The sequence below is a fragment of the Psammomys obesus genome, unplaced genomic scaffold, assembly GCF_907164565.1.
Source record: "Psammomys obesus unplaced genomic scaffold, mPsaObe1.curated_primary_1811, whole genome shotgun sequence".
Taxonomy (NCBI): Eukaryota; Metazoa; Chordata; class Mammalia; order Rodentia; family Muridae; genus Psammomys; species Psammomys obesus.
Window position 1 is genome coordinate 6,151,588 of NW_026593286.1, and position 12,108 is coordinate 6,163,695.

At 44.8% G+C, this 12,108-nt stretch overlaps 1 protein-coding gene across 3 annotated transcripts in view; it reads right to left on the bottom strand.

Moving 5' to 3' along the window:
* The window catches only part of Gigyf2 (GRB10 interacting GYF protein 2), a 130,843-nt gene extending 128,272 nt beyond the window's left edge, over window positions 1-2,571 (bottom strand). For all 3 annotated transcript variants that reach the window (XM_055616280.1, XM_055616279.1, XM_055616278.1), the window contains exon 1: window positions 2,495-2,571. The gene's annotated coding sequence lies outside the window, so the exon portion shown is untranslated. The remainder of the gene's footprint in view (window positions 1-2,494) is intronic.
* Window positions 2,572-12,108: the final 9,537 nt, after the last annotated feature.

The window sequence follows — 12,108 nt, forward strand, 5'->3', positions numbered from 1 at the left end:
ACACACACACACACACACACACACACACACACACACACACACACACAGTCTGTCTGCCTCTCTCTGTCTCTCTCAGGAAAAAAGGAAAAGACTCCAAAACAGTAAATGACCCATCTCATCTTCCTACCAAAGAGGTGTGTAGGCACATTCCTATCAGTTTCTTCCAGTCTCTCCAGACTAGCTAGCCTCAGCACTCTTCCCAGCAAGCCCTGAATAGGGCCCACCTAAGTTTTATCTTCTGGTCTTAGGGTCTTTGCCCTTTCTGCCTCTCCTGCCCTCTACCTATCAGGTGTTTCCTCAAATTTGAGCTTACCTGTAAAGTCTCCTCAGGGGACTAAATTTAAAAATTAACCCTTCCCACAACTATTATCCTGTCTCCCTATCTCATTTTTTCCCAACCAATTACTTCTACATGATCCAGATGGTACCTACATAGAATGGCTCGACTTAAAGAATGTGTACTTCACTATGATGGAAAAACAACATGGACTCAGTAGAAATCATCCTTCATATTTCGAGTTTTCATTTCTTCCTGAGTTTGCGGGATGCAGTACAATTATCCCTGGTGTTGCTGGCTAGGACCAGAGAGTGCCCATAAATAAATAAATAAGTCGCATATCTAGCCATACAATCACAAGGAGAAATAATCACGATTCTATAGGAGGCTTTACTGTAGCAATGGGCAGTAGGCTGATTTTATTAAGTGCAATATTACAATATTTCAACTTTCAATCAATTTAAGGGATGTAGCCATCAAGAAGCATTTGTGTCTTTTTATTTAAGTATTCAGATGTCTAGAGATGAGCTCCAGAGAAACAGAAATTTTTATCCCTCAGCATACAGCACTCTAGTAAGTACTTTAAGTTAGTGCAAAAGAAAACAAACAAACTAACAAAAAAATGAATGGCAGCATACAGTATGTAATCCCTTCTTCTCCAGCCACAAAACCCTAAAGCCTTTGCCACGCACCCGGGAAAGGTATGGTCTTTTCCTTTCTAGCAAATCACCACCATCATCTACATTAACTCCTCAAGGTTGGTACTTTTCCAGATACTTGTCACTTCTAAATTTTTTTCCAGTGTCTTTTTTTTCTGTTTTCTTTTGGTTTGCTTCGAGACAGGGTTTCTCTGCGTAACAGAGCCCTGGGCTGTGCCGTCCTGGACTCACTCTGTAGACCAGGCTGGCCTCAAACTCACAGAGATCCACCTGCCTCTGCCTCTCGGGTGATGGGATTGAAGGCATGCTCCACCACACACGGCTTCTAGTGTCTTCTAATGGGACAACAAAGTACATATCCCAATTTAAGTAATTCAAAAGCTGCTACACTAGAAAAGCATCATTAAGTGAGGACAAAGTATATGTTCTAACAAAAACGGACAAGTTCTGCCAGTCAGAGCCACAAAATTAAAAGGATGAAAATTAACGTACAAAAAGTATGACATATTTTTTATAATCTAGGAATTCATTGTTACTAAACTGGAGAAACTACATAAGGAAGACTATAGTCCCTGAATACAACACTGAGCCAAAACTAACTATAATCCAAGATATATGGTACTAGGTGGAAAGCCATATCGAATTCGAGTCCCTTACTTAATTTCTTAAGTTATGTTGGAATACTTACCTTCCTAATAAAGCCACTACGTGTGTTTAAGTGCTTTGACTTTCAAGAAAACGGGAGGTGAGGAGAGACAGTACTAGAAAAATGCAAAGCAACGTTACTGCTTCCCAAACGCGGTCACACAACCTGCTTCTTTCAAACCCTCCCATTCCCTGCAAGCTTGACTGATATTTCAGCTACAAAACTGAAGTGTTCAAGAGTGCTTCGTGGTAAACTGCTTGCCCATTTCAACCCGGTGTGAACATTCGGGTCGCCAGAGCTGCCCCGGGCTCTACTTTCCCAAGCCTCTCAGTCCCAGGATCAGATCATGACTCCACCTCGCCTGGGGCCTGCTCCAGACCAGTCCTCCGGCCGTGGAAGCAGTCTCCCCTAGTCCAGATGCTCGGCGGGGAAGGCAAGGGCGCACCTCCCCGGGGCAGGTGCGGGCAGGAGCGCCGGCAGGAGCAGCTGTCCGCTCGCAGCAGCTGTTAGCCGAGGCACCCCGAGGCTGCGCGGGCTGCCAGCCCCGAGCGGGCAGCGGAAGGCTAGCCCTCCGGCCTGACACTGCCCACCCCGCCTCCCGCCTCCTCTCCTCGGCGATGCCACGGGGGCGAAGACACAGGGCTGTCCTCGGCCGGGACGCGCCCGGGCCCGCCGCGGCCCTAGCCAGGGAGGAGGCTCCTGCCAACCCCGCACCTGCCCTGTCCCCACGTCTGACGCCCCCAGCCGGCCGCGGCCGCTGCCGGGCAGACGGAGTGTGTCCATGCGGCCGGCTCGGGCCGGAGCGGCGGGGACGCGACGGTGGGCACCAGGCCACAGCGGCTCGGGGCGCCGCGGCGGGGCCTAGGCGCAGGATGGCCGCGGGCAAGGGAGACACACCGAGCCACTGGTTACCTGCGGTCCGGGACAGGAGTCTCTCAGAACCCAAGTCAATCCTCAGCCTCAACAACACAAGATGGCCGACACGTCGCCACGCACGTCACGTGATCCCGCGCGCCGCCCCGCCCCCAGCCCCGCCTACATCCCCGCCTCGCTCCCTCCCTGCTCTCCAGCTTCCCACGACATCTTTCCTTCCCTCTGCGTGCCCGCCCCTCCAGCAGGGCACGCCCCTTCCTAAGACCCGGATGTGAAGCTGGGAGAGGGCGGAGCCTGAAGCGGCGCAGGCGCACACTGAGGCCTTAGGCTGCATCTCCTACCCGCCCTACAGTTGAGCTGGTGTCCAGAATTGGAGCCTGACCAGAGGCACTATGACTCACCCAATCCAGTGCCCCTTTGCATTACAGAAATCTCCACATCACTTAGGAACTGGTTTTCCAAGCTAGAACTTTTCCACAGCTTTTAGTCTGGCATTTTCCTGCCAGTTTGTCCATCATGGGGCAAATGATGGGGTTGAAAGCAGTTTCCCTTCTGGTGGAAGTAGGAATTCATTCTGGAGTGTTGGAATGTGACAGCTGGAAAAGGCTTGAAAGTCCCGACTCCCACTACATGCAGGCATACAACCCCTTGACATACTGCATTCCTGTTTTAGGGTTGTTAGGTAGCGGCATAGCAGATCAGAAGACAGGAAATTATCCACTGTCTCTCTGGACTTCGATTTACTAAACCTGCTACATCTACCATCTCAAGTCATCTCAGGCTTTCTAGCACCGTTAGTCTTTTTTAATGAGAAAAGTCTACCCCTCTACCGACTTTGGTGTTTGGAATTAACCCAGGGTTTCACACACCACTGAAACACATCCTCCAACCCTTTCATCATGGTTATTCCCATCACCTTTTTACTTTTTAACAAACATACACTAATATCTTTAATCTTAAAATTAAAGTGAACACTGGGAAAGTTAATTGAAAAGTTAACTTTGAGAACCCAGTGATAGACTCCCAAACTAGCCTGTTGGGAGCCCTGGGCTCAATACCTGGAAACATACACAAACACACAAACAAACACACACACACGCACACACACACACAAACCTCCCCCCCTGCCTCCCTTCCTTGAGTCTTGATCTCTTTCAAACTATATAAAAAAGCATTAAATTCAGAGAGTTGTGATTAATCTTGATTGCCAACTTGCTGGGATTGGAATCACCATGGAAACAAATATCTGGGCAAATTCATGAGAGATTATTTAGATTATGTTAACTGATGTTAACCCACAAGTAGGTAAAGTGAAAAATAAGCTGGGGCTCTGGACTGAATAAAAAGGAGAAAGCAAGCCATACAGACACACTCAAAGCCTTCATCATACTCTACTTCCTGACCTTAGATGCAATGCAACTGGCCACCTCAAGCTCCTGCCACCATGACCCCCCTGCTAAGGTAGACCATACTCTTCAACTGTGAGCCAAAATAAGCTCTTTATCTCTTAAGCAAGTTTTTTTCAGGGTATTTTATCACAACAACAGGAAAGTTAGCTAATACAGGGTGAAAGAACAAAGGACAGGGGAAATACGGTGACGGAGGATAAAGTTCAGCATCATCAGAATCTAAAGGGGCCATTGTGGGCTACCCAGTGTTGCTGATCCTGATGAACAAAGGTGTGGAGCTCAAGGAATGATGGTCTTTCTTTTTTGTTTGTCTGTTTGTTTGTCTGTTTGTTTTTCAAGGCAGGGTTTCTCGCCTCCCGAGTCCTGGGATTAAAGGCATGCACCACCATCACCTGGCTCAGGTTAGATGTTTAAGCTGGAACACAAGGCAGAAACCATGGTCTACCAATTGATTTTGTGTGTCAACTTGACACAAGCTAGAATCATCAGAGAGAAAGAAGCCTCAGTTGAGGAAATGACTTCATGAGATCCAGCTGTAAGGCATTTTCTCAATTAGAAATCAATGGGGGAGGGCCCAGCCTCTGGTGGGTGGTGCCAACCCTGGGCTGGTAGTCCTGGGTGCTATAAGAAAGCAGGCTGAGCAAGCCACGGGAAGCAAACCAGTAAGCAGCATCCCTCCATGGCCTCTGCATCAACTCCTGCCTCCAGACTGCAGCCCTGCTTGAATTCCTGTCCTGGAAATATAAGCCAAATAAAATCATTCCTCCCAATGTAGTCATGATGTTTCGTCACAGCAATAAAAACCCCAACTAAGACATATGGAAATGGTTGCTTGCTGGCTTGTTCCTAGGCCCATTCTTACGTAGAGTTCTTATACAACCCCGGACTGCCTGCCCAGGGAATTTTGCCACCTACAGTGGGCCGGGCTCGTCTATATCAGTTAACAACCCAGGAAATCCCCACCAGGAAGCCCACAGGCCAATCTAATTCAGGCAGTTCCTCAGTGGGAAAGCCATTCCTCTAAGATGACTTGGGCTGTGTCAAATTGACAATTAGGGCTAATTAAAACATTGCCTTGAGTTTAAGCCACAAGAAGAGGCCTGTGTGTGGCTTATTCCATCAACCTAACTTAAGTCTTAGCCAACAGCCTGCATCAACAGCCAGATATTTGAGTGGAAAAAGCCACTAGATGAACCTGGCCCTGCCAGTCAGGTCATCCCAGAGCATCAAAGCCCAAGACGTCATGACGGAGACACAAGCACCTTCCTAGCACTTTGTCTGAATTCCTGATCCATTGACACCATCAGCATAATAAAATGGACATTTGAAGCCATTATGTCTTAGAGTAATTTTTTCACAGCAATAGAGTCTGGAACATCATGATTATGGATTAGATTGTGTCTCCCACAAAGGTATGCTGACATCCTAACCCCCAAGTGCCTCAGAATGTGACCTTATCTGAAGACAGGTCTTCTTCAAGGGCTACTCAAGATAAGATGAGACAGAGCTGGGGTGGGCACTAATCCAATCTGCCTGGTGCCCTTATAAAAATGGAGAAATGAAAGCTATGCCTATAATCTCTGCACTCAGGGGGATGGGGCGGGAGGTTTGAACAAAAATACCCATATGGAGAATATCATTTGAAGATAAAGGCAGAGGTGAGGGTCATGTTTCTACAAGCTGAGGAAAACAAATAATTGGTGGCAACCACACCAAACATGAAACAAAGTTTTACAGTTCACAATTTTGGGGTTCACAGTGGGATCAAATATCCTGTAAGAATGATGTCTTAGCTATTCTTATGCTGCTGTGACAAAACATTATGGCCAAGGCAACTTACAAAAGGAAGTGTTTAACTGGACTTACAGTCTCAGAGGGTGACAGAGCAAAGGCATGACACCACAAACAGCGGGGAGCTCACATCCCAATCCACAAGCAGGAAGTAGGGATAGGACATACTGGGAATGGTCAAGGCTTTTGAAGCCTCAAAGGCTGCCCTCAGCAACACACCTCCCCCAACAAGGCCGCATCTCCTTCTCCTCCCTGTGATAGCTATTCTTGGTTGTCAACTTGACTACATCTGGAATTAACTAAAAGCCCCACTCACTGGGCATTGTGAGGGATTTTTAGTTAATTGGCTTATTTGACATGATGTCTCAGTTATTTTTATATGGCTAATTTGAGGTAGAAAGAACCACCCCAAATCTGGGCCATACCTTCTTGTCTAAGGACAAGGAAGAAAGAGGCTTTTGCTCTTTGCCTGCTTGCCCTCAATCTCACTTCACTGCCATTACAGCCAACTTCCTCTGGATGCTCGTGTACACTGAAGACCAGCTGAGATCTCCAGCCTTGTAGACTAAACAGCTGCTGAATTCTCAGCTTGCCATTGGGAGACAGATATTGTTGGACCAGCTAGACCACAGCTTGGCTCTTTAAGTATGTATTTGTTTATTTATTTGTTATATAATACATAATGTTTATATTAAATATATATACTTATATTCTATCACTTCTGTTTCTCTAGGTAGTCCTAACTAATACACTCTCCAAACAGTTTCACCAACTAGAACCAAGTATTCAAACATATGAGCCCATGGAAGCCATTCTTATTCAAATTTTAAAAATTAATTAATTAAAATTAAAACTAATTGTAATTAAAATTAAAATTAATTAAAATTTTGGTTTTAAGCCATTTTGTTTTTGGCACTTGGTTATAACAGTCCTGGCAAGCTAATGCAGTCATCATAAAAGGTGACAAGACAGACTGTTGAAATGAAGGATCAGAGGTAATGTGAGCTGAGGCTTCAAGTGATTGAAATCCTGGTAATCACCTATAATCAGCAGAGAAGGAAAAAGCTCAGGCCCTTAGGAGGAAAAAGTCTTGTTTGATAGACAGGGATATCAGGTACATTAGGCTAGAAGAAGAAAGTCAGCTTAGAGCAGAATCAGGAAAGGAGCGCTTGCTGAACCTTGAGAAGCATGGAAATGGGTGAGGCTGATGAAATGTCCTCGGAGTTAGTTGTAAAAATGTCCAGGCAAGGAGAACAGACAGTTAGGAAACGGGGTCTGGAAAGTTTAAAAGCAGACGGAAAGAGAAGTGGAACTGTTGGTTCAGGGGGCCAGTAGCCACGCAGACTGGGACCTGCCAGGGCTAGAGTTTGCGTGGTTTGTCCCGTTGTGGTCTTTTGAAAGAAAATGGCCTCCATAGACTCAGAGAGTGGCACTATTAGGAGGTGTGGCCTTGATGGAGTGGGTGTGGCCTAGTTGGAAGAAGTGTGTCCCTAGGGGTGTGCTTTAAGGTTTCAGAAGCTCAAGCCAGGCCTAGTGGTTCACCCTCTCTTCCTGCTGCCTGCTGATCCTCTGGAACTCTGTAGAACTCTGATCCTGCAGAACTCCCAGCTACCTCTTCAGCTCCATGTCTGCCTGCACACCGCCATGCTTCCCACCATGACAATAATGGACTAAACCTCTGAACTGTAAGCCAGCCCCAAATAAATGTTTTTCTTTATAAGAGTCATTGAGGTCATGATGTCTCTTCACAACAATAACAACTAAAACCCCTAAAGGCTCATGTGTTGGCAGCTTGGTCACCACTGAGTAAGGTTAAAAAGTGATGGTACCAAGAGTTGGGTTTGAGTGAGAATTTATTGGGGTGCTACAGGAGTTTTCCTGAAAGGAATAAGATAGTTCTTTCAGAATTCTGATTGCTCTCATGAGAGGGCATTGTGAAAGAGTTTCTGACTTTCTGGCACTCTCCATTTCACACATACAACCACCACGATGCTATATCCATTATGTGGTCCACCACAGAGACCTTACTAGAGTTTATGCCAAGCTAACCTCTAACCTCTAAAACTGTGAGTAAAATAAGCTTCTTTTCTTATAAAGTTACCAAGCTTCAGCATTTTGTAATAGTAATGGGAAATGGACCAACATAGACCTCTAAGACAGTTTTGGCCTAGAAAACAAAGGGGAAACACAGGGAAGATTGTCTGAAGATACCAAACCAGAGAGCTGAGGAAGCATCAAGAGAAGTCATATAGATGATAACTGTGGAAATAAATCCATTTTTACATTTTACAAAAACAGACTTTTTTTTTTTAATAAAACTTCTTGGGAGGCTGGAGAGATGGCTCAGCAGTTAAGAGCACTAGCTGCTCTTCCAAAAGACCCAGGTTCACAGCACCAACATGGCAGCTCACAACTGTCTGTAACTCCTGCTCCAGGGGATCCTACACCCTCACACAGACATATATGTAAGCAAAACATGCACATTAAAAAACAACAAACAACAACAAAAAAACCTTCTTGGACTTTTTTTTTTTTTTTTTTTTTTGGTTTTTCAAGACAGGATTTCTTTGTGTAGTCTTGGCTGTCCTGAACTTACTTTGTAGACCACGCTGGCCTCAAATTCACAGAGATCTGCCTGACTATGTCTCCTTGAGTGCTGGCATTACAAGCATGCACCACCACGCCTGGCTTCTTGAACATTTTAAATTATTTCCCAACCTTTGGATGCACAAGAAAATTAAGCCATACAAAAATCTTGAAAAACTATGCATTATTTCATCTTAGTGTTCCATGGCATATCCCCAAACATCTGTTTTCTCAATCTTTTCCATATTTAGGGGTTCTTATTTCTGCTGCCTCGAAGAGTTCTCATACACTATTAAACCGTTCTTCTCATTTTATTTCTGGTTATCCATTCCTATCTTTGATAACTAGTGTTAACTGTCAACTTGACAGGATCTAGAATTACAGGGAAGATAGCCCCTATAAGGAGGTGCCTATAGGGGATTGTCTTGATTACACTGGTGGAGATGCAAAACCGGCCGACTGTGGGTGGCATAATTCACTGGCTGGGATCTGTGGTTGTATGATGGTCAGAGGGAAGAGAGGAGCAGCATGCCTTCATGCCTGTTTCCTGACAGCAGATGGGATGTGACCAGCTGTTTCAAGTTGCTGCTGCCTTCACTTCCCAGACATGATGGTTTGTATGTTGAACTGGGAGTAAAACAAATCTCCCTAAAGTTGTTTTCATTGAGATATTTGGACACAGCAAGAGAAATAGAAATTGAGATACCATCTCTTTTTTATTTGGGAGGTTGAAAAAGGGTCTTTATGTGTAGCCTACACTGGCGTGGATATCTGTAGCCCAGCCAGGACTCCAGCTCAAGATCTTTCTGCCTCAGCCTGCTGAATGCTAGGATTATGAGTGTACTTTGCTACTTCCAGATTCTGTTCTTTTTACTTCTTTAAAAAAAATACTACAATCACTTTGTGTGTTCCACCATGCTTCATGGTTTCATGCCACAACCCAAGTGTGGAGATCAGAGGACAACTTTCAGGGGTTCATTATCTCCTACCCTGTAGGATCCAAGGATAGAGCTCAGGTGGTCAGGCTTGGCCACAATTCATCCACAAAGTCATTTCATTGGCCTTCTTTTTTCCCCTTTAGGTGAAAGGTTGAGACATGGATTCATGTAGTCTAGGTATCCTGTAGCATTTTCCTCCAATGTTAAAACATTTTGCCTTCCAGGGAAACAAGTAACTCAAACTAATTTCAGGAAGTGCATGAAACTGACCAGATTCGCTAGGTCCCTCCCTTCCAAGAGCAAACAATAGGACTACTGAGAGTCACTCTCTGACAAGCCACGCTGCAAATAAGCCTCTCAGATGAGACCAGACCAGCCTCCTGGAAGAAGACGATACTAACTGAGCTGCCTGGAAAAAGCTAGTTCCCTCCAGAATAAGGAATCTTAATGGAGAATACGCCTCCATAAAATCGGCGTGTAAGCAAGTCTATAGGGTTTTGTTGTTGTTGTTGTTTGTTTTTTCTGAGACAGGGTTTCAGGTTTTCTCTGTGTAGCATTGGCTGTTCTGGACTTATTTCGTAGATCAGGCTGGCCTCGAACTTCTAGAGATCCTGCCTTCCTCCACCTCCCTGAGTGCTGGGATTACAGAGGTGGGAAACCATGCCCAGGGAATTTTCTTAATTGGTGATTGATGTGGAAGGGCCCAGCCCATTGTGGATGATGCCAAGTCTGAGCAAGATGGTCCTGGTGTGTATAAGAAAAACTGAGTAACCTAAGAGAAAAGGCCGGTTATCACTATTCCATCATGGTCTCTGCATCAGTTCCTGCTTCCAGGTTTCTGCACTGACTTCCTTTGATTATAGACTGTGATATGGAACTGTAAGCTGAAATAAAACCTTTCCTCTCCAAGTTGCTTTTGGTCATGGTATTACAGCAATAGAAACCCTAACTAAGACAGATAGCTGGTATCAAACTGGGTATGTAGCCAGAGATGGCCTTATGTTCGCCCTGTGTAGCACTGCTTGGCATCGAACTCACCATGTGTATGACACTGGCCTTGAACTTGAAGCTTCCCTCCTGTCTCTGAGTGTCATGAGTCACCATGTCCAGCACCAGAGCTATGTCATCATTACTAAGAATACTCGTGGTGGGTGGGTGTAAAAGTATCTTTTATTTTCCTGATGTAATTGTCATCTCAGAGGCTTATTGCCTCCATCTGCTAGCTTAGGCCTAATCCTTGAAGCTTCTGCTGTCTGTACAATCTAATTTAGGCTTAGAATTTTTTCAGCATCTGAGACTTACTGATGAATAATCTCACCCTTTCTAGTTCTTTCTGAACTCTGGCTGGCTGTTTCAACGCAGCTGTCTGGCTCAGAACTCCTCTCCAAGCTGACTGATCCAAACTGGCTTCTGTCTTGGCCTCTGATGAAATTGCTCTGCCTGGCTTCAAACTAACTTTAGCAATCTGTTCTAATCTTCTGGCTCCTTCTCATTCTCTGGCTCTTTCTGTCTTTACCTGTGTTAGCTTAATTCTCTCTTAACCAGACTCTGTAAAACTCTCCCAGTAAAACTGCCTCTGAATTTCACAAACTGAACTTCCAGCTCAACTCCACTGAACTGCCTCTCAACTCACTGACTCAACCAAACTGCCTGAATAGAACTCTGCATGCCGCTATCTCCTGAGTGCTGGGATTAAAAGTGTCTCCCACCATGCCTAGATCTAAGTTTTTCTTTACCTGAAACTTGCTGTATACCAGGCTGGCCTTGAGCTCAAAGATCTTCTTGCCTCTATCTCCTGAGATTACAGGTGTGTCTGTATTTCAGCCAGATCACACAGACCTAGGTCTTTGCCAGAGCATCCACATTCTGATTCAAGACTCATCTATAGGTAGGAAATTGTAGCTTAGTCAGTAGAGTGATTGCCTAGCAAACACATAGCTCTGGATTGGATCCCAAGCACCACATACACAGAGCATGATGGTGCAAGTCTGTAATACAAGCAATTGAGATGTGGAGGCAGGAGAATCACAAGTTGAAGGTCATGCTTGGCTACATGTCAAGTTCAAGACCAGCCTAAAATTAAAAAAAAAAAATAAAATAAAAATTCTTACTTGAAAAATATAAATAGTGATGGTGGTGATAGTTAGTATGAAAGCAATATCTATTTGCAGAGTTACGTTTAGAATGACAAACATAAAGGGAAAAAACTGAGTATCTCTCCTCACCCCAGCCTATGGGACTATGGGGTCTCTTCCCTTCAGTTTCATGTGCACGAAATTCTGCATATATGAACAAAGACAATGGGCTCCTGCATTTTCAGCACAGCTCTGTTCTGGGGATACAGTGGTTACCACAAAACCAACCTGGTTGCTGCTCTCATAAAGCTTCCACTTTTCTTGAGCTGTTCCCCATTTAAAACAGACAAACAAAACATATATAATGCTATACCCCTGGCTCTCCCTGCAAGAAAAATGATGTCTTGGTTTCGATGTCCATCTATGTGGAAGTGAGACCCCCTGTGGACTGATTGCCTGACTGCTGTCAAGGATATCATTGTTAGAAAAAAAACACTGATTGTGGAGAAGTTGGAGGCAGGCAGTAGGGGAATGGATATGATCAAAATACATTGTGCACATGGATGACCTTCCTGAAGAATAAATAAACCAGGTGTGGTGGTGCGCACCTGTAGTCCCAGCACTCTGGGAGGCAGAAGCAGGCGAGTCTGTGTGAGTTTGAGGCCAGCCTGGTCTACAAAGTGAGTCCAGGACAGCTAAGACTACACAGAGAAACCCTGTCTCAAAAAACAAAGAACAAAACCAACCAACAAACAAAAAACAAAAGAGTAAATAAAAATAATAGGCGTTTTAAAAGAAAGAAAGAAAGAAAGAAAGAAAGAAAGAAAGAAAGAAAGAAAGAAAGAAAGAAAGAA